Below are 22,483 nucleotides of genomic sequence, written 5' to 3'. Positions count from 1 at the left end.
TCGGAATGGCTAAGACCATAAAGACAAGAAATAGCAAATGCTGGAGACGACGTGAAGAAAAGGGACTCTTTGCACACTATTAGTGGAACAGTAAATTGGTGTAGCCACTATGGAAAAGAGTATGGAGATGCCTCAAAAATTTAAGAATAGAACTACTATATGACCCAGCTATTCCACTTCTGGACATTTATCCAAAGAACACAAAAGCATTAATTGACATATATACACTACTATGTAAATAAATAACTAATGAGAACTTACTTATAGCATAGGAAACTGTACTCAGTGCTCTGTGGTGACCTAAATGGGAAGGAAGTTCAAAAAAGGGGGATATATGTGTATGCAAAGTTTATTTACTTTTCTGTACAGTAGAAACTATCACAACATTGTAAAGTCTCCTCCAGTAAAATTTTATTTAAAAAGATATATATACTCATATGTTCATTGTAACTTTATTGGTAATACTCAAGGTATGGAATCAACCTACCAACAATGGATGAATGGATAAAGAGAATGAAACACTACTCAGCCATATAAAAAAATGAAATCCTGTCTTTTGTAACAACATGCGTAGACCTTAAAGGTATTATGTTAAGTGAAATAAGTCATGCAGAGAAAGACAAATACTATGTGATTTCACTCATTTGTGGAATCTAAAAAAAAAAAAACAGATAAAACAAAAACAAACTCATAGATAAGGTGAATAGATTAGTGGTTACCAGAAGGGAGGAGAGTCAAGGGGTGGGGGAAGAAAGGGGTCAACTGCAGGGGAATGGATGGTAATTAGATTTGTGGTGGTGGTTACTTTGTAATATATGTACTATGCTGTGAGTTCAGTCTCTCAGCAAACTAAAATGGACTGGAATGGGTGAATTTAATTCAGATGACTATTTTATCTACTACTGTAGGCAAGAATCCTTTAGAAGAAATGGAGTAGCCATCTAGTCAAGAAAAGAGTCTGAAATGCAGTAATTGGATGCAATCTCAATGACAGAATGATCTTTGTTCATTTTCAAGGCAAACCATTCAAGATCACAGTATTCCAAGTCTATCCCCCAACAAGTAATGGTGAAGAAGTTGAAGTTGAATGGTTCTATGAAGATGTACAAGACCGTCTAGAACTAACAGCCAAAAAAGATATCCTTTTCTTTATAGGGGACTGGAATGCAAAAGAGGGAAGTCAAGAAACACCTGGAATAACTGGCAAATTTGGCCTTGGAGTACAGAATGAAGCAGGACAAAGGCTAATAGAGTTTTTCCAAGAGAACACACGGGGTCATAGCAAACATCCTCTTTCAACAACACAAGAGACAACTCTACACATGGACGTCACCAGATGGTCAACACCGAAATCAGATTGATTCTGTTCTTTGCAGCCAAAGATGGAGAAGCTCTATACAGTTAGCAAAAACAAGACCAGGAGCTGACTGTGGCTCAGATCATGAATTCCTTATTGCCAAACTCAGACTTAAATTGAAGAAAGTAGGGAAAACCACTAGACCATTCAGGTATGACCTAAATCAAATCCCTTATGATTATACAGTGGAAGTGAGAAATAGATTCAAGGGATTAGATCTGATAGACAGAGTGCCTGAAGAACTATGTGGAAGGTTGTTGCTGAATCATGAAAAGACTCTGGGATTCTTGCCCTCCAGAAGAGAAGAACTCAGTCCAGGGCCAGAGACAAGGCTTGATCGCTAAGAGCTTTTGTGTAAAAAAGTTTTATTAAAGTATAAAGGAGATAGAGAAAGCTTCTGACATAGACATCAGAAGAGGGCAGAAAGAGTGCCCCCACCCCCGCTAGTCTTCAGCTGGATGTTATATAGTCACTAGCAGTCTGTTCTAAAAGGTCTTGTAGGTCTTCATAGAACCGTTCAACTTCAGCTTCTTCAGAGTTACTGGTTGGGGCATAGACTTGGACTACTGTGATATTGAATGATTTGCCTTGGAAACGAACAGAGATCATTCTGTCATTTTTGAGACTGCATCCAAGTATTGCATGTTGGACTCTTGTTGACCATGATGGCTACTTCATTCTTTCTAAGGGATTCCTGCACACAGTAGTAGATATAATGGTCATCTGAGTTAAATTCACCCATTCTAGTCCATTTTACTTCGCTGATTCCTAGAATGTCAATGTTCACTCTTGCCATCTCCTGTTTGACCACTTCCAATTTGCCTTGATTCATGGACCTGACATTCCAGGTTCCTATGCAATATTGCTCTTTACAGCATCAGAACTTGTTTCTATCATCAGTCACATCCACAACTGGGTATTGTTTTTGCTTTGGCTCCATCCCTTCATTCTTTCTAGAGTTATTTCTCCACTGATCTCCAGTAGCATATTGGGAACCTACCAACCTGGGGAGTTCCTCTTTCAGTATCCTATCATTTTACCTTCTCATACAGTTCATGGGCTTCTCAAGGCAAGAATACTGAAGTGGTTTGCTATTCCCTTCTCCAGTGGAAACCACATTCTGTCAGACCTCTCCACCATTACCCACCCATCTTTGGTGGCCCCACATGGCATGGCTTAGTTTCATTGAGTTAGACAAGGCTGTGGTCCGTGTGATCAGATTGGCTAGTTTTCTGTGATTATGGTTTCAGTGTGTCTGCCCTCTGGTGACCTCTCGCAACACCTACTATCTTAGGGGACTGGAATGCAAAAGTAGGAAGTCAAGAAACACCGGGGGTAACAGGCAAATTTGGACTTGGAATACAGAATGAAGCAGGGCAAAGGCTAATAAAGTTCTGCCAAAAGAATGCACTGGTCATAGCAAACACCCTCTTCCAACAACACAAGAGAAGTCTCTACACATGGACATCACCAGATGGTCAATACCAAAATCAGATTGATCATATTCTTTGCAGCCAAAGATGGAGAAGCTCTATACAGTCAACAAAAACAAGACCAGGAGCTGACTGTGGCTCAGATCATGAACTCCTTATTACCAAACTCAGACTTAAATTGAAGAAAGTAGGGAAAACCACTAGACCATTCAGGTATGACCTAAATCACATCCCTTATGATTATACAGTGGAAGTGAGAAATAGATTTAAGAGCCTAGATATGATAGATAGAGTGCCTGATGAACTATGGATGGAGGTTCATGACATTGTACAGGAGACAGGGATCAAGACCATTCCCATGGAAAGGAAATGCAAAAAAGCAAAATGGCTGTCTGAGGAGGCCTTACAAATAGCTGTGAAAAGAAGAGACATGAAAAGCAAAGGAGAAAAGGAAAGATATAAGCGTCTGAATGCAGAGTTCCAAAGAATAGCAAGAAGAGATAAGAAAGCCTTCCTCAGCGATCAGTGCAAAGAAATAGAGGAAAACAACAGAATGGAAAGACCCTTATGGGAGAAAGTGAAGAGGAACTAAAATCCTCTTGATGAAAGTGAAAGAGGAGAGTGAAAAAGTTGGCTTAAAGCTCAACATTCAGAAAACTAAGATCTCGGCATCTGGTCCCATCACTTCATGGCAAATAGATGAAGAAACAGTGGAAACAGTGGCTGAGTTTATTTTTTGGGCTCCAAAATCAGTGCAGATGGTGACGGCAGCCATGAAATTAAAAGACGCTTACTCCTTGGAAGAAAAGTTATGACCAACCTAGATAGCATATTGAAAAGCAAAGAGATTACTTTGCCAACAAAGGTCCGTCTAGTCAAGGCTATGGTTTTTCCTGTGGTTGTGTATGGATGTGAGAGTTGGACTATGAAGAAAGCTGAGTGCTGAAGAATTGATGAGTTTGAACTGTGGTGTTGGAGAAGACTCTTGAGAGTCCCTTGGACTGCAAGGAGATCCAACCAGTCCATTCTGAAGGAGATCAGCCCTGGCATTTCTTTGGAAGGAATGATGCTAAGGCTGAAACTCCAGTACTTTGGCCACCTCATGCAAAGAGTTGACTCATTGGAAAAGACTCTGATGCTGGGAGGGATTGGGGGCAGAAGGAGAAGGGGGCGACAGAGGATGAGATGGGTGGATGGCATCACGGACTTGATGGACGTGAGTCTGAGTGACCTCCGGGAGTTGGTGATGGAAAGGGAGGCCTGGCGTGCTGCGATTCATGGGGTCGCAAAGAGTCGGACACGACTGAGCAACTGAACTGAACTGAACTGAACTTCAGGTGAACCCAGGTGTCATTATGACAACACAGTATTTTAAGAGAAACCTCCTGTTAAATTTGTATAGAGAAGGGAAAAAGATATTGCTAGTTTGTTTCCTCCTGCTGCTTAAGAGAGATTAAAATATCTGACTGCTGCTGCTGCTGCTGCTGCTGTTGCTAAGTCGCTTCAGTTATGTCCAACTTTTGTGCGACCCCACAGACAGCAGCCTACCAGGCTCCCCTGTCCCTGGGATTCTCCAGGCAAGGACACTGGAGTGAGTTGCCATTTCCTTCTCCAGTGCATGAAAGTGAAAAGTGAAAGTGAAGTCGCTCAGTCATGTCTGACTCTTCGAGACCCCATGGGGACCCCTGACCTTCCTGCCTGTTACCCTCTCACTCCCCCCTTTTCTTTTCGGAGAATTATGTTCCCTAGTGAAAAGGGGCGTTGTTCTCATTCCATAACTTCTTCCAAGTTCACAAGGGGTGTTATCCCTAAATTGGTGAGGCAACATATTTTCCTAACCCTCATACCGAGGCTTTCTGATCTAGGGGCCCCAAGTAGTCGTTGGAAGAGGCTGCAGCAGTAGCAAGAGTTTGAGCAACCATTTGTAACTTAAACGCTTTCATGTGACAAGAAACAAACCCAGTTACACAGTTACAGATGCAGAGAGCAAATAGCAAAAACAAAACAATCAGGATTATTGTAATTAAGATAGTTTTCCACCATGGGGAACTAGTTAATGTCTGCCAAAGTGAGGCAGTTGAGGCTTCAGGAGTATCCATAGCCCCAATCATCTTGTTCATGTGTTTAGTAAAATGAGTAACATTAGTGCTCATATCAGGTATATATGTACAGCATTGGGTATGAATAATGGCACAAGTTCCTCCTTGTGCAACTGTCAGAATATCTAAAGCCAATCTGTTTAGTAAAACCACCTTTCTAATTTGTGCTTGTTCAGCATTAAGAGCTGAAATAGGCTTTTGAGAATCTTGTAATGCCTGTTGAGTAAAATTAGTCAAAGCATCCACTCATAGCATAACATCTGTAGTTTCCAAAGGGGGAACAAACACTGCAGCCAGATAATCATACTAGTGAAATACAGACCTTGCCCACCGAGTTTTAAGGTGGAGTAAATTAGCAGGGTTTTCTGGAAGTTCTGAAAATATAAAGCCGTAAGTAAAGGCTAGACCTAGGGTGCAGCTCCCTATCCAACCATGGGGAAGCCATGTCCATAGGTAAGAGCCACATATTCAATAAGTCCCATTTGGAGCAAGCCAGCATGACTGAGATATCCAGTCCCAATTAGTGCCTGGCCACACAAAGGGAGGACCCGAACTGCAGTTGGAAAACACGGGAATGATTATGTTGCATATTTCCTGAAGCAAAAATCCCAATTGTTTCCAATCACTGTAATTAAATTGTTGGCTAACTTTTGGGAATAGCTCTGTTTGTTCCCAGCATATAGGGGCAGTAGCTATTAGACGTCCTTTTTCAGGAGTTAACCATATAACCTCATCCCATATTTGATAAAGGTCAGGTAAAAAACCATTAGATCTAGACCCATTTGCCTTATGTGTAGTGAAATAGTCATTAAACCAAGACAATGTATAATCAAAATTAAAAGTCATGTTACGTCCATAGTTAAAGTACAAAGTGTTGCACCAGTCCATTTTAGGGTTGTTAGATGTAATCAGATGAAGAAGAGTCATCACATATGATTGTCGTCGAAGGTATTCACAGACTTGGAGAAAGTCTTTTTTTTGAAGTGGAGATGTCCACCATGGGAAGCCTTCCACTGATGAAGAGGGGAGAGCTCCACAGACCTAGCAGTTAGACTGATTGTAGAATTCAGCGTAGGAATGAGCCCAGGACAGGAAGGCATTGTCTTGAGGATAAACGGCAGACTCAGGATTTTTGGCGTCAGCAGAAGTAGGCTCACGTAGATTATCAGGCCCATCTGAAAAGTACAAAGTCAGAGCATAGAAAGTAAAGACATAAAATGAAGTCACTTAGTTCTGGTCACGGTGCCACCTCTTAACTCGAGTCTGATGTACCCACGAATCAATTCCTGGCACTTTGACAGCTGTGGGAGAAGAAAGAATAACCTGGTAAGGGCCTTCCCAGAGGGGCTCAAGGGATTGGCCCCCAGATCCCAATGTTTTTATGAGGACCTCTGTTCCTGGCTCAAATAGAGGCTTGCTTGACTCAGAGCCTGGGTCAGGAGTTGTCTCCCGGAGTTCTGTTAATGCCTGTTGAAAAGCTGAGAGCTGAGTTACATAATTAGTTAATTCCAAGGCTTCAGGGTCTATAACAATGTCTGTGCATAAGAAAAGCTGTCCATAAATATGTTCAAAGGGGGACAGTCCCTCCTTTTTGGGGGCAGTTTGAGCCCTCATTAAATCTGTGGGTAAGACTTTAATCCAATTGTCCTGCGTCTCTTGAGTTAATTTGGCCAGATGTCTTTTGATAGTGTCATTAGCTTTTTCAACCTTTCCTGAGGATTGAGGTCTCTAGGAACAGTGTAAGTGATATTCTTTTCCTAGAGCTTTAGATACTCCCTGAGTTACAGCAGCTTTAAAGGTGAAGCCATTGTCACTCTGAAGGCTCCGTGGCAGCCCAAACCTGGGGATAATTTCATGGATTAAAATCTTTATAACCTCCTTAGCCTGTTCACTATGACAGGGAAAAGCCTCAATCTGTTAAGGGAAGCACACTGATTGAAACTGCCCACCCTGGCCAGGCACCATAGTAACCATTTACATGAGTTGTTTTATGACAGGAGGTCCTGGTAAGGAATAGGGAACCAATAAGCCTCCACCAACCAGAAGAGTTCAGAAAAGGTCAAAAGGAGACACCACCTGTCCGACCACCTCCCAGAATCCTTCTCTCTGGCATCCATCTTGGCTGAACAAGACGTCCACCACCAGGAAGGACTCTGAGTCAGAATGATTGGCTAAGGACAACCCAGAAACTAATCCCATCACCGTAAAACCCGAGACTGCAAGCCATGTGGCACAGCAGTTCTCCTGGGTTCCCTTACCCTACTGCTCTCTGCCTGGGCACCCTCTCCCAATAAAATCTCTTGCTTTGTCAGCACATGTGTCTCCTCGGACAATTCATTTCTGAGTGTTAGACAAGAGCCCAATTTCGGGCCCTAGAAGGGCTCCCCGTTCCTGCAACAAATAGCGACTCTGGTGGGATTCTTCTTTGTTGAGACTGACATCCTGACCACTTGAGGTACTCAGGGGCCAGCTTGAACACCGATGGACCAGACCCAGCGGCCACAACTGAGACCCTTTTGTCCCTGGTCTCCTCCTGACGCAGACAACTGGCCAGAGTGGCCCGACCGGTAAGGAACAAGAGACTTTATTGACCTCTCTCCCCTTCCCTCTCTCTTTCCTCTCCTTAACCCTTCCTATCCTTCCCCTTTTTTCTAGTCCCCCGGTCCTGGATGCAGGAATCTGGTCGAAGGGCCCTCAGCCTGAGCTGAGGATTGGAGACTGATCACCTCCCTTTGGCAGAGAACTCGAATTCTGGTTCTGGTCTGGTCTGATTTCTGGTAGGGCTGAGTTCCAGTCCTCCCTTCTCTGGAGGCCCAGGGTAAAGTGCCATAATGCCTGGGTATCTGCAGGTGGCAAGAAATGTCTGTAAGGCCACCCCTTTTGCCCCCCTCTCCCTCCTCTTCCCCCTTCTTCTTTCAACCTGGCTTCCTTTCCTCCCTTTGAAATCTTTGAAGATCTGAAATATTTTCCTTTACTCTGTTAGTACTTAGATCTGAAGTTCTGTGCCTCTATAGGAGGTTTTCTGAGAGAATGTATTCTTGTATTTAAGGGAGTGTCTGATGAGGACTGCCAGGTTTGTATGTGTGTGTTTTAACTCTATGTTCTGTGTTGTGATTTTTGATGGCCATTTTGCTTTGTCTGGCCACCATTTGGTTTAGACCTGCTGCCATTTTGTTGAAACTTGATTTTCTTTCCCTGTACCTTGAAACCAAGGCTCTCAAGAACACTTATCTAGACCATCTCTAACACCTGAGAATGAAAAAAAAAAAAAAAAAAGGAAAAAAAGCCTTTAAAAATTTTATTTATTCCAACTGTTTTTAATAAACTACTAAATTTTATATTGTAATATCTAATTCATGACTAAGCTGAGAAAATCTGAAGCTGGATCTTACATTGTGTCTGTCTAAATATGTCTTGGTATGTCTTTGTCTCTGGGTAATATTTTTGAGGTTAATCTATAAATGAGCTTTATTTAATTGGCTTTAAAAAAAGTAAGTGCTTACAAATCAAATAATTCAAAATTAAACAATAAATTCCAGGTTCATGTGAACTGGAAAATTTCAATATTAAATACCTTATATTAATGTTTGTTTGTTGACCTATCTAATATAGAACATGTCTTAGAGTAATTAACATTAAGTAAAATATTTTTATTGTACCTAGGATTAATATAAGTTAAATATTATCATATCTGTTACAAGTTTGTCAACAAGGAAATTACCTAGAGTGAAGGAACTTCTAAAATATGTAAATGAGATATGAGGTTTTATATAAACTCTATAAAAATAATTATTCTTCAGGAATATCTGTCTAAAATAGTCTCTCCAGATTGGCATAACTTGAATTTCTAAGGGTTGTGCTGAGTGTTAGAAGTCTATTGAATAGTTAGATCATTTCCAAATAAAATAAGATTTTGAAATATTTACTACTAAACACTAATTTCCTTTTACAAAGAAACTAAAAAGACTTGGGACTATAAATGAATAATGTTTGGTGCCGTCCTAAAATGTTCTAAAAAAAGCAAGGGTTTTAAAAATTATCACTGGTATTTATGCTCACCAATCTACAAAATGCTAATATAAAAGTTAGTTCTTGGTTGCTAAAGGAAAGTAAAAAGTATGTTTTCAGTAAAAAAGGTATGAAAAAATACTAAAAAGAGTTATGCATAGTCAGGATTTTCTAAAATTGGATTACAATTAGTTAGATAAATGGATTTTGTTAGAAATGACACAGCCATAGGAAAACTGGTTAGAGCCAAAACTGGTTAGGTCCAAGATGGCAGAGTCGACTTTCACTAGACCTTGAGCCTCTGTATATAATATGCCCATCCTGACATATCAACAAGCTAAATGATACACCCATCAACATTGACTAAATCTGACCAAATGTTCTAAACCCTTTTAATTGATTTTTTTGACAAAATTCCTAAATCAAATTCTGCCAGGGTCCAGCCCCCACAGGATCCAGGGAAACCCAAAGGAGAAATGGCGTCGGTGATTGATTTAGAGAGAGATAAGGAAGTAATGTTGAAGATAAGAAAATAGAGGAGAGAAAGAGGCTGACATTCCTTGGTTTACATAGAAAACCAATAAAACTCTGAGACAAGGAGTTTACCCTGTTCACGGAGGCCACAGGTGCCCTCCCAGTCTCCCGAGGGAGTGAAGACACAGAAAGTCTTCCCGTTCAGGTCTTAGAAACCGAGGGAAGATAAGTGAACGCAGGGAGCCTCTATGCGCCAAGGGATCAGCCTGAAAAAGAAAGTAAGAGAGAGAGAAAAAAAACATGGGTGACCAAGCTTATTTGGCGAGTGAGACCCATTTGCTTTATTTTCAACTTCACTTTTATACCTCAGCTTGTACATAGAGGGAAATGAAAGATGCAAGGTCATACAGAGTCAGTCCAAACATTCCAGCAGTTTTGCCCTTATCGAAACCAGGATTTTTTCTGCAAACCTTTCCCACAAATGATGTTGTGTACATTATCTTCTGGCCTTGGAGGCCTTTGAACATTTTATGACCCTCTTTTGATAAAGGCTGCTCAACCAGAAAACTTATTTTCCCTCGAAGTGTTTTTTCTCTATATTTCTAATCTATGTCAGCCTCAGAAAATAACAAACAGAGTTACATTCTCACAAAGCAAAAGGTGCAGTGAGTTACAAGAAATGACCAATTAGCTCAAAAGTCTGATGTGGTTAATTCAAGACTACTCTTGTTTTTCTTACATTCCAACTATGTTAACTAATGCACTCCCAGGTGCACAGTGGATAAGAGATATGGGAACCTAGCAACGAACATTGGCCCAATAATGAAATCCTACACCAGCACTACTCTAATAGTTTTTAACTCTTTGAAAGGCTCTAAGTTGATTTTCTCCAGAGAAAGGTGGTTGGGGATAGCCCCCTGTTAATGTCAGGAGAGTTGGTGAAAGGCACAGAATAGTAAGACAGACAGATTCTGGTTTGGGGGTAGATGCTCGAGCAGTCTAGGGAGCCCCTCGAGTCCTGAAGCCTTGCTTAACTGTTCTCTTCCACATGACCTTTGCCATGGGTGGGATCTCCTGTGCTGGCTCCCGGCAAAATTCATTTGAAGTTCCTTTGGCTTCTAGCTAACTTTGGAGTGCTTCAGAGGGCCCATGAAACATCCCAAAGAGAGATATTAAACTGTGTTTATTTGGTTGGTTAAAATACATGAAAAATGTTATCAAATGAGTAATAAATCCTCTCATGTTATAATGTAAATATTACTAATATAGATATCCCAGAAATTATATGGAGCTCTTAACCATCTGATATGTCCTGGTATTCTAATGAAAAACCTGATGACTTCACAAAAGTTAACAAAGGACTGAATGAACCAGCAAATATGCTTATAACTTTTATGGTTTCTGTCTGAAAAATTGCAGGTTTGAATCTTGTATTTTCCAGGAGTAGAGAAAACCTTCCTCTCAAACTGATTATGAAAGTAATTTGGTAAAATTATACATTATAAACAAAGCAGTTATATTTTCTCTCTATCTGACTCCTCCAGAAATTTGAAACTCTCAGATTTCCAGTAAGTTTATCAAATGAGCTAAGAAGGTTATCTCACTAACAGATACAAAAATCTCAAGCAATTTTTGAGACCTTAAAAAAGAAAGAAATCACCTAGATTTGTTAGACAAAATCTGTGATAAGCCTGTGGTGTGAGTTCCCCAGCCCTGTTTTATTCTAAAAGTTCAGTCTGAGACTCTATAAAATGTTTCAGCAAGATAAAAAGTCTATGATCAATTATGGTTATATAAATCATCAGACCAAAATTAGTGAGAACAGACTTATTTTCCAAACAAGCTGACCTTAATTTGGTTATATTTGATAAAAATGAGGGTAATTTTAGGGAGAAAAGATGTTTCAGTAAATGTTAAATCCCAGTTTTTAATGAAAGTCTGCATGTAGTAAGACTCATTTCTTAGATAGTTCTTTGCTGTTATGTGATATTAACATAAAATTTAATTGAATTCTTAAAAAACACCCTAAGTTTCTTTCTAAAGCTTATCCAAAGTAATCCATCTTTGGATAAAGATCAGATACCCCATCACCTGCAGCCAGGACTGAAAAAAGACATAATTTAAGAGACTGTCTCCAATCTGGATGAAAGGACTTTTTAATCAGGTACTCTTAACTAGCTCATGCACAATGAAACTGAAGGAAAATTAACTCTTAGATTAATTCCCACTTCCAAAGGCCCCTACACTAGATTGGTCTATAAAGAAGACAGCTGACATGATCTCACCTTAAAATGATGCTCAAACAGAGAGAAAACTACAATACACCAGGATGAAAAGACGACGACATCAGAGGTAGACAGCTTGCCCAAGATGCTGGACCTGATTTGTATGATCATTTATAAGGATTTCTTGACTTTTAGACCTTTGCATATAAATCAAATGCTTTTCTATCACAGGCCTAATCCTATGCTATTTGTAGAAATCAATCCAATTGTTGGGTTTGTGGCTAATTATCTGTGTCTAGTTCTGGGTACAGTTCAGTTCAGTTCAGTCACTGGCCAAAGCACTGGAGTTTCAGCTTTAGCATCATTCCTTCCAAAGAACACCCAGGACTGATCTATTTTAGAATGGACTGGTTGGATGTCCTTAAAGTCCAAGGGACTTTCAAGAATCTTCTCCAACACCACAGTTCAAAAGCAACAATTATTCAGCACTCAGCTTTCTTCATAGTCCAACTCTCACATCCATATATGACCACTGGAAAAACCATAGCCTTGACTAGACGGACCTTTGTTGGCAAAGTAATATTTCTGCTTTTGAATATGCTATCTAGGTAGGTCATAACTTTCCTTCCAAGGAGTAAGCGTTGTTTAATTTCATGGCTGCAATCACCATCTGCAGTGATTTTGGAGCCCCCAAAAATAAAGTCTGACACTGTTTCCACTGTTTCTCCATCTATTTCCCATGAAGTGATGGGGCCAGATGCCATGATCTTCGTTTTCTGAATGTTGAGCTTTAAGCCAACTCTTTCACTCTCCTCTTTCACTTTCATCAAGAGGCTTTTTAGCTCCTCTTCACTTTCTGCCATAAGGGTGGTGTCATCTGCATATCTGAGGTTATTAATATTTCTCCCGGATATCGTGATTCCAGCTTGTGCTTCTTCCAGCCCAGCATTTCTCATGAGGTACACTGCATAGAAGTTAAATAAGCAGGGTGACAATATACAGCCTTGATGTACTCCTTTTCTATTTGGAACCAGTCTGTTGTTCCATGTCCAGTTCTAACTGTTGCTTCCTGACCTGCATATAGGTTTCTCAAGAGGCAGGTCAGGTGGTCTGATATTCCCATCTCTTTCAGAATTTCCCACCGTTTATTGTGATCCACACAGTCAAAGGCTTTGACACCTTGGTAAATTTCTCTGCTACAAGGCTCTAACTGGTTGGCCCTGAGAAAATTTACTTAAAAAATTTACTTAAAAATGTTCAGGTCACTGTGATATTACTAGATGGGATCCCCTCACTGGGCCAATTAATAATGCCTGCTCTGACTCTGGCCATAAATTTGAGCTTTCTTCTATTACTCAAGCTCAATCAGAGCAATGAGCAAAGTTTCAACAAAAGAAAAAAAAATCTCCCACAATTATGGGATAGATTTATATAAATAACACCAGGCTATAAGAAATAGAGGAAAACAACACAATGGGAAAGACGAGAGATCTCTTCAAGAAAATGAGAGATACCAAGGGAACATTTCATGTAAAGATGGGCTAAACAAAGGACAGAAATGGTAGGGGCCTAACAGAAGCAGAAGATATTAAGAAGAGGTGGAAAGAACACACAGAAGAACTGTACAAAAAAGATCTTCACAACCCGGATAATCACAATGGTGTGATCACTCACCTAGAGCCAGACATCCTGGAATGGGAAGTCAAGTGGGCCTTAGAAAGCACCACTATGAACAAAGCTAGTGGAGATGATGGAATTCCAGTTGAGCTGTTTCAAATCCTGAAAGATGATGCTGTGAAAGTGCTACACTCAATATGCCAGCAAATTTGGAAAACTCAGCAGTGGCCACAGGACCAGAAAAGGTCAGTTTTCATTCCAATCCCAAAGAAAGGCAATGCCAAAGAATGCTCAAACTACCACACAATTGCACTCATCTCACACGCTAGTAAAGTAATGTTCAAAATTCTGCAAGCCAGGCTTCAGCAGTACATGAACTGTGAACTTCCAGATGTTCAAGCTGGTTTTAGAAAAGACGGGGAAACCAGAAATCAAATTGCCAACATCCACTGGATCATCAAAAAAGCAAGAGAGTTCCAGAAAAATATCTATTTCTGCTTTATTGACTATGCCAAAGCCTTTGACTGTGTGGACCACAATAAACTGTTGAAAATTCTGAGAGAGATGGGAATATCAGACCACCTAACCTGCCTCTTGAGAAACCGATATGCAGGTCAGGAAGCAACAGTTAGAACTGGACATGGAACAACAGACTGGTTCCAAATAGGAAAAGGAGTAGGTCAAGGCTGTATATTGTCACCCTGCATATTTAATGTATATTCAGAGTACATCATGAGAAATGCTGGGCTGGAAGAAGCACAAGCTGGAATCAAGATTGCCAGGAGAAATATCAATAACCTCAGATATGCAGATGACACCACCCTTATGGCAGAAAGTGAAGAGGAACTAAAAAGCCTCTTGATGAAAGTGAAAGAGGAGAGTGAAAAAGTTGGCTTAAAGCTCAACATTCAGAAAACGAAGATCATGGCATCTGGCCCCATCACTTCATGGGAAATAGATGGAGAAACAGTGGAAACAGTGTCAGACTTTATCTTTTGGGGCTCCAAAATCACTGCAGATGGTGATTGTAGCCATGAAATTAAATGACACTTACTCCTTAGAAGGAAAGGTATGAGCAACCTAGATAGCATATTGAAAAGCAGAGACATTACTTTGCCAACAAAGGTCCATTTAGTCAAGGCTATGTTTTTTCCTGTGGTCATATATGGATGTGAGAGTTGGACTATGAAGAAAGCTGAGTGCTGAAGAATTGATGCTTTTGAACTGTGGTGTTGAAGAAGACTCTTGAGAGTCCCTGCAAGGAGATCTAATCAATCCATCCTAAAGGATATCAGTCCTGTGTGTTCTTTGAAAGGAATGATGCTAAAGCTGAAACTCCAGTACTTTGGCCACCTCATGCAAAGAGTTGACTCATTGGGAAAGACCCTGATGCTGGGAGGGATTGGGGGCAGGTGGAGAAGGGGACGACAGAGGATGGGATAGCTGGATGGCATCACTGACTCAATGGATATGAGTTTGAGTGAACTCTGGGAGTTGGTGAAGGACAGGGAGGCCTGGCGTGCTGTGATTCATGGGGTCACAAAGAGTCGAACACGACTGAGCAACTGAACAGAACTGAACTGAATGGTAATTTAGGTTTAAAGTCTCCTCTGTGTTGAAAACAATTAAATCATACTAAGGACAACCAGTCTATTAACACTAGAAAACCAGGCTATGTGCCTTATAGATGGTGCCAATATATAATTTCCCTGAAAGATAAAGATTCTACAGAGTAGACTAAGTCAGATGACCTGAGATATTGGGCTACATCTAATAGAAGCTCTTAACTTAAGACTTACTTGTGACTTTACTAATACTGCTGGCTATGTTATTTGTAGTTCATCTGTTTTACAAAATTGCTATTTCTTGGACTGCCAAATGTGTGTCTGAGGCCTCTGATAAAATAATTTATAGTTCCATATGAGATCGATGATGGTAACAGTATAACTCTAGATATGGAAAAAAAGCAAAAAGAGAAAATATTTTCCTGGACCAAGAGGCTAGTAAGACAGGTGGTCCAGAGAATTTTAGATACTGTTTTATGACCTAGTCTAGTAACAACACATTGAGTGGCCTGTCAACAAAATCTTTGGCAAATCTGAGAATGGATATTCTCAGCACCATGAGATAAAATGGTCATGAAATGCCACCCCTTAAAATCATGGTCAAGTTTATGAGCAAAAAGGGGCTCTGCCAACTGAAGACTGACACTTGCCATCTACATCTACAAAAATTAAATCATGGCCACTGCAACTGCTGACTTTCAACACCCCTGAAAGGAATTCAGGGTGAAAATCAGAAATGAGGCACTCTGTGCTCTGAAAAAAACTGGCAGAACAGGTCTTCAGATAGTTAGAGCTTTTCCGGAAAAGATTTTATGAGTTCCAATTCTTGCATCTTCTCATACCTAGAAAAACACTGATGTCATTAAAGGTGACATCTGCTTTGACTATTAAAAAATTTTTTTACAATTAAAAGTCAACATAGAGTAGCTATGGTTCAGATATCCTGAAAAATGATATCGCTAAACACTTAAGTTTTCTGAGTCGTGTCAGGCTTAGATGCCACCATTCTCAAAACAATGTCTGCTGAAAGCTAGTGACTGCAACCTTACATTTTATAAACTAGACAACTGGCTACCTGGCTACAAGTCTCCCCGAAGTGCCAGGTCCAGACTGGGTTTCAGGCCTATTCTTCTAAAAAGAAATGAAATTTATTTTGTCTATTAAAATTCCAGTTATCCCTCCTCCAGCTATTTCTAATTGGGTCTGTTACAACAAAATGGCAGACCAAGAGATTGAGATTTTAATCATACAAGGCTCAGATCTAGGACTTGGAACTCAGAAATACTTCCAATTCAGTGTCTATTCTCCAAGCTGAGACAGTCCTAGGCCCCGTTTTGACAGGAAGTTATTACAGTCATATTTGCCCAGTTCCCTAAATTGCAACTGAGCAGGACTCTGTGGGGCTCTGGAGTACAGATCTGCTGTGTGTCCTCCATCTCTTATCTGTAGGATATAGGCTTCATTGAGCCTCCTTGACCTTCCCTGATTTCCAAAGGGTGGATTCAAACAATCGCTAATCAGGGAAGGGAGGGGATACAGAAACAAAGAGAAACAGTCAAATGGTGGTACAGCCTTGAGACAGGGTCTTGGTTCCTACACAAAGAAATATACACAACAGTGTCTTTGAGATCTTCTACAAAACTGGAGACCCCACCCAGGTGAAAGATGGTAACTTCAGACGAAACACAAGATTCCTGGAACACACCTCTGTTGCTTCACCATCAACCATCAAAAAAAGAAATTCACACACCCTGCAGCCCTCACCCCAAATGTGGCTTCCTCTTACTGGGGACCAGTGATGACCATCCTCTTAGGTCTCCTGTTTGGCCCCTTTCTATTTCATCTCTGAGAGGAGCCAACAGTTTCAAACTAAATTGCTGTTATTACTAAATTGCTGTTACAAACAATGCTCAGTTCAATTCAATCGCTCAGTCATGTCTGACTCTTTGCGACCCCATGAATCTCAGCACGCCAGGCTTCTCTGTCCATCACCAGCTCCCGGAGTTCACTCAGATTCATGTCCATCGAGTCCGTGATGCCATCCACCCATCTCATCCTCTGTCGTCCCCTTCTCCTCCTGCCCCCAATCCCTCCCAGTATCAGAGTCTTTTCCAGTGAGTCAACTCTTTGCATGAGGTGGCCAAAGTACTGGAGTTTCAGCTATAGCATCATTCCTTCCAAAGAAATCCCAGGGTTGATCTCCTTCAGAATGGACTGGTTGGATCTCCTTGCAGTCCAAGGGACTCTCAAGAGTCTTCTCTAACACCACAGTTCAAAAGCATCAATTCTTTGGTGCTCAGCTTTCTTCACAGTCCAACTCTCACATCCATACATGACTACTGGAAAAACCATAGCCTTGACTGGACGGACCTTAGTCGGCAAAGTAATGTCTCTGCTTTTCAATATGCTATCTAGGTTGATCATAACTTTTCTTCCAAGGAGTAAGCGTCTTTTTATTTCATGGCTGCAATCACCATCTGCAGTGATTTTGGAGCCCCCAAAAATAAAGTCTGACACTGTTTCTACTGTTTCCCCATCTATTTCCCATGAAGTGATGGGACCGGATGCCATGATCTTCGTTTTCTGAATGTTGAGCTTTAAGCCAATTTTTTCACTCTCCTCTTTTCACTTTCATCAAGAGGCTTTTTAGTTCCTCTTCACATTCTGCCATGAGGGTGGTGTCCTCTGCATATCTGAGGTTATTGATATTTCTCCTGGCAATCTTGATTCCAGCTTGTGCTTCTTCCAGTCCAGCATTTCTCATGATGTACTCTGCATAGAAGTTAAATAAGCAGGGTGACAATATACAGCCTTGATGTACTCCTTTCCATATTTGGAACCAGTCTGTTGTTCCCTGTCCAATTCTAACTGTTGCTTCCTGACCTGCATACACATTTCTCAAGAAGCAGGTCAGGTGGTCTGGTATTCCCATCTCTCTCTGAATTTTCCACAGTTTGTTGTGATCCGCACAGTCAAACGCTTTGACATAGTCAATAAAGCAGAAATAGATGTTTTTCTGGAACTCTCTTGCTTTTTCGATGATCCATTGGATGTTGGCAATCTGATCTCTGGTTCCTCTGTCTTTTCTAAAACCAGCTTGAACATCTGGAAGTTCACGGTTCATGTATTGCTGAAGCCTGGCTTGGAGAATTTTGAGCATTACTTTACTAGCGTGTGAGATGAGTGCAATTGTGTGGTAGTTTGAGCATTCTTTGGCATTGCCTTTCTTTGGGATTGGAATGAAAACTGACCTTTTCCAGTCCTGTGGCCATTGCTGAGTTTTCCAAATTTGCTGGCATATTGAGTGTAGCACTTTCACATCATCATCTTTCAGGATTTGAAACAGCTCAACTGGAATTCCATCACCTCCACTAGCTTTGTTCATAGTGATGCTTTCTAAGGCCCACTTGACTTCCCATTCCAGGATGTCTGGCTCTAGATGAGTGATCACACCATCGTGATTATCCAGGTCGTGAAGCTCTTTTTTGTACATGTCTTCTGTGTATTATTGCCACTTCTTCTGAATATCTTCTGCTTCTGTTAAGTCCAGACCATTTCTGTCCTTTGTTTAGCCCATCTTTACATGAAATGTTCCCTTGGTATCTCTCATTTTCTTGAAGAAATCTCTAGTCTTTCCCATTCTGTTCTTTTCCTCTATTTCTTTGCATTGATCGCTGAAGAAGGCTTTCTTATCTCTTCTTGCTATTCTTTGGAACTCTGCATTCAGACGCTTATATCTTTCCTTTTCTCCTTTGCTTTTCGCTTCTCTTCTTTTCACAGCTATTTGTAAGGCCTTCAGACAGCCATTTTGCTTTTTTGCATTTCTTTTCCATGGGGATGGTCTTGATCCCTGTCTCCTGTACAATGTCACGAACCTCATTCCATAGTTCATCAGGCACTCTATCTATCAGATCTAGGCCCTTAAATCTATTTCTCACTTCCACTGTATAATCATAAGGGATTTGATTTAGGTCATACCTGAATGGTCTAGTGGTTTTCCCTACTTTCTTCAATTTGAGTCTGAATTTGGTAATAAGGAGTTCATGATCTGAGCCACAGTCAGCTCCTGGTCTTGTTTTTGTTGACTATATAGAGCTTCTCCATCTTTGGCTGCAAAGAATATGATCAATCTGATTTCGGTGTTGACCATCTGGTGATGTCCATGTGTAGAGACTTCTCTTGTGTTGTTGGAAGAGGGTATTTGCTATGACCAGTGCATTTCCTTGGCAAAACTCTATTAGTCTTTGCCCTGCTTCATTCTGCATTCCAAGGCCAAATTTGCCTGTTACTCCAGGTGTTTCTTGATTTCCCTCTTTTGCATTCCAGTCCCCTATAATGAAAAGGACATCTTTTTCAGGTGTTAGTTCTAAAAGGTCTTGTAGGTCTTCATAAAACCATTCAGCTTCAGCTTCTTCAGCATTACTGGTTGGGGCATAGACTTGGATTACCGTGCTATTGAATGGTTTGCCTTGGAGACGAACAGAGATCATTCTGTCATTTTTGAGATTGCATCCAAGTACTGCATTTCAGACTCTTTTGTTGACCATGATGACTACTCCATTTCTTCTGAGGGATTCCTGCCTGAAGTAGTAGATATAATGGTCATCTGAGTTAAATTCACCCATTCCAGTCCATTTTAATTCGCTGATTCCTAGAATGTCAACGTTCACCCTTGCCATCTCTTGTTTGACCACTTCCAATTTGCCTTGATTCATGGACCTAACATTCCAGGTTCCTATGCAATATTGCTCTTTACAGCATCAGACCTTGCTTCTATCACCAGTCACATCCACTGCTGGGTATTGTTTTTGTTTTGGCTTCATCCCTTCATTCTTTCTAGAGTTATTTCTCCACTGATCTCCAGTAGCATATTGGGCACCTACTGACCTGGGGAGTTCCTCTTTCAGTATCCTATCATTTTGCCTTTTCGTACAGTTCACAGGGTTTCAAGGCAAGAATACTGAAGTGGTTTGCCATTCCCTTCTCCAGTGGACCACATTCTGTCAGACCTCTCCACCTTGACCCACCTGTCTTGGGTTGTCCTGCGGGCATGGCTTAGTTTCACTGAGTTAGACAAGGCTGTGGTCCTAGTGTGATTAGATTGACTAGTTTTCTGTGATTATGGTTTCAGTGTGTCTGCCCTCTGATGCTCTCTTGCAACATCTACCCTCTTACTTGGGTTTCTCTTATCTTGGACGTGGGGTATCTCTTCTTCACGGCTGCTCCAGCGAAGCGCAGCTGCTGCTCCTTACCTTGGATGAGGGGTATCTCCTCACCGCCACCCTTCCTGACCTTCAACGTGGAATGGCTCCTCTAGGCCCTCCTGCGCCCACACAGCCACCGCTCCTTGGACGTGGGGTTGCTCCTCCCGGCCGCTGCCCCTGGCCTCGGGTGTGGGGTAGCTCCTCCCGGCCGCCGTCCCTGGTCTCGGACGCGGGGTAGCTCCTCTCGGCTGCACTTAGTGTGCCGGCCGCAGCTGCCTGCACTGGTTTCAGGCAAAAAAAAATACCTTGGCTTAGATCAGATAGAAAGAGACTTCTTCTCTGCTAGGCAGGCCTACGCCCATGCACATCAGGAAGAAGTTACAGAAGAAAGAGACCTCCGCCCCAATTCCCAAGAAGAATCTTGAGTATGAAATCTCTCAGGGGAGAGTTGTTAGGGGAAGCACACTGATTGAAACCACCCACCCTGGCCAGGCACCATAGTAACCATTTACATGAGTTGTTTTATGACAGGAGGTCCTGGTAAGGAACAGGGAACTAATAAGCCTCCACCAACCAGAAGAGTTCAGAAAAGGTCAAAAGGAGACACCACCTGTCCAACCACCTCCCAGAATCCTTCTCTCTGGCATCCATCTTGGCTGAACAAGACGTCCACCACCAGGAAGGACTCTGAGTCAGAATGATTGGCTAAGGACAACCCAGAAACTAATCCCATCACCGTAAAACCCAAGACTGCAAGCCATGTGACAGAGCAGTTCTCCTGGATTCCCTTGCCCTTCTGCTCTCCGCCCAGGTGCCCTTTCCCAATAAAATCTCTTGCTTTGTCAGCACATATGTCTCCTCAGACAATTCATTTTCGAGTGTTAGACAGGAGCCCAATTTCAGGCCCTGGAAAGGGTCCCCCTTCCTGCAACAAATCCATTCAGTAAAAGTATCCACCCAAACTTGCAAGCAAGAATATCCATTAGCTTTTGGCATATGAGTAAAATCAATTTCCCAGTTCTCTCCAGGATACTTTCCACTTCGTTGTAATCCAGATTTTGCTAGCTTTTCAGTCTTTGGGTTATTTTTCTGACAAACCTCACACCTTTTGATAATGTTCTTTAAAGTTTTCATTACATTTTTACCTTCAAACAAATGAGAAGCCATCTGGTAAGTACTCTGCACCCAAATGAAAACTCTGGTGTAAACCCTTAAGAATTTTCCACTGAGCATTTTCAGGAATTATTAATCATCCATCTTCTGACTATAACCATCCCTATCAGTAAACTATGCTCTTCTTTTCTCATATCTTTTTAATTCTTCCTCAGTAATTTGTGGTTTTTCCTGTTCCACAGGACCTGTCCAGATCAAAGGCGTCTGCAGTGAAGGGGTTTCATAAAGTGCTGCTTTTCCAGCTCGACAGTCAGGCAACTGATTACCTTCAGCTACTTTACTCCCATCCCTGCTGTGCCCTTTCCAATGCGTAACAGCTACTTCTTTAGGACAATATATAGCAGTTAAAAGACTCTCGATCTCTCTGAAATGCTTAATAGGTTCTCCCGTTGCTGTTTTAAACCGTCTTTCTTTCCATATTGCAGCATGAGCATGTAAAGTCAAATAGGCATACTTAGAATCACTGTAGATATTTACTCACTGCCCTTTGCTTAACTCTAGAGCTCAGGTCAGAGCCACAAGCTCCACTAACTGAGCACTGGTTCCCTGGGGGAGAAATTTTGCCTCTAAAACCTGTTCAGCAGTCACCAGGGCTTAACCTGCTTTACACTATCCATCTCGAACAAAAGAACTGCCATCTGTAAATATTTCCATGTCAGGATTGTCTAATGGGGTATCCATTAGATCTTCCCAAGCTGCATAAAGTTAGAAATTGGGAACAATTGTGATCAGGTGTTTCATTTTCCTTCTCAGGATGGAAAGTGGAAGGATTTAAAATTCCACAAACTTTAAGCTTAGTTACTGGTCCTTCTAACAACAATGACTGATATTTAAGGAGCCTACTGTCTGTCATCCAAATATTAACCTTAGAATTTAAGATTCCACTCACATCATGAGAAGTCAGTACAGTAAGGTTTCATCCATTAATTATTTTTAAAGCTTCAGGTGCTAATAAAGCCGCTGCCCCAATTACTCTTAGGCAATGGGGCCACCCATGTGAAATTACATCTAATTCTCTGCTTAGATAAGCAATAGGTTTCAGGTGAGGCCCTCAGAGTTGTGTCAAAACTCCCAAGGCCATATCTTATCTTTCAGTGACAAACAAATTAAATTCTGACCCTATGGATAAGCTCAGCAGTCTGAAGAACCCTAAAAGCCTTTTGAGTATCTGAAGACCAAACCAGTTTGTCAATTTGGGCCTGCAGAGTTTCAGCTATAAGTTTATATAAAGGCCGAGCAAGTTCCCCATAACCTGGAATCCAACTGTAGCCTGTGATTCCCAAAAATCCTCTTAATTGTCTTAAAGTCATAGGTAGGGGATGATTTCA

The sequence above is a fragment of the Capricornis sumatraensis genome, chromosome 3 (assembly GCF_032405125.1).
Source record: "Capricornis sumatraensis isolate serow.1 chromosome 3, serow.2, whole genome shotgun sequence".
NCBI lineage: Eukaryota > Metazoa > Chordata > Mammalia > Artiodactyla > Bovidae > Capricornis > Capricornis sumatraensis.
Note: the sequence above shows the minus strand (reverse complement) of the source record.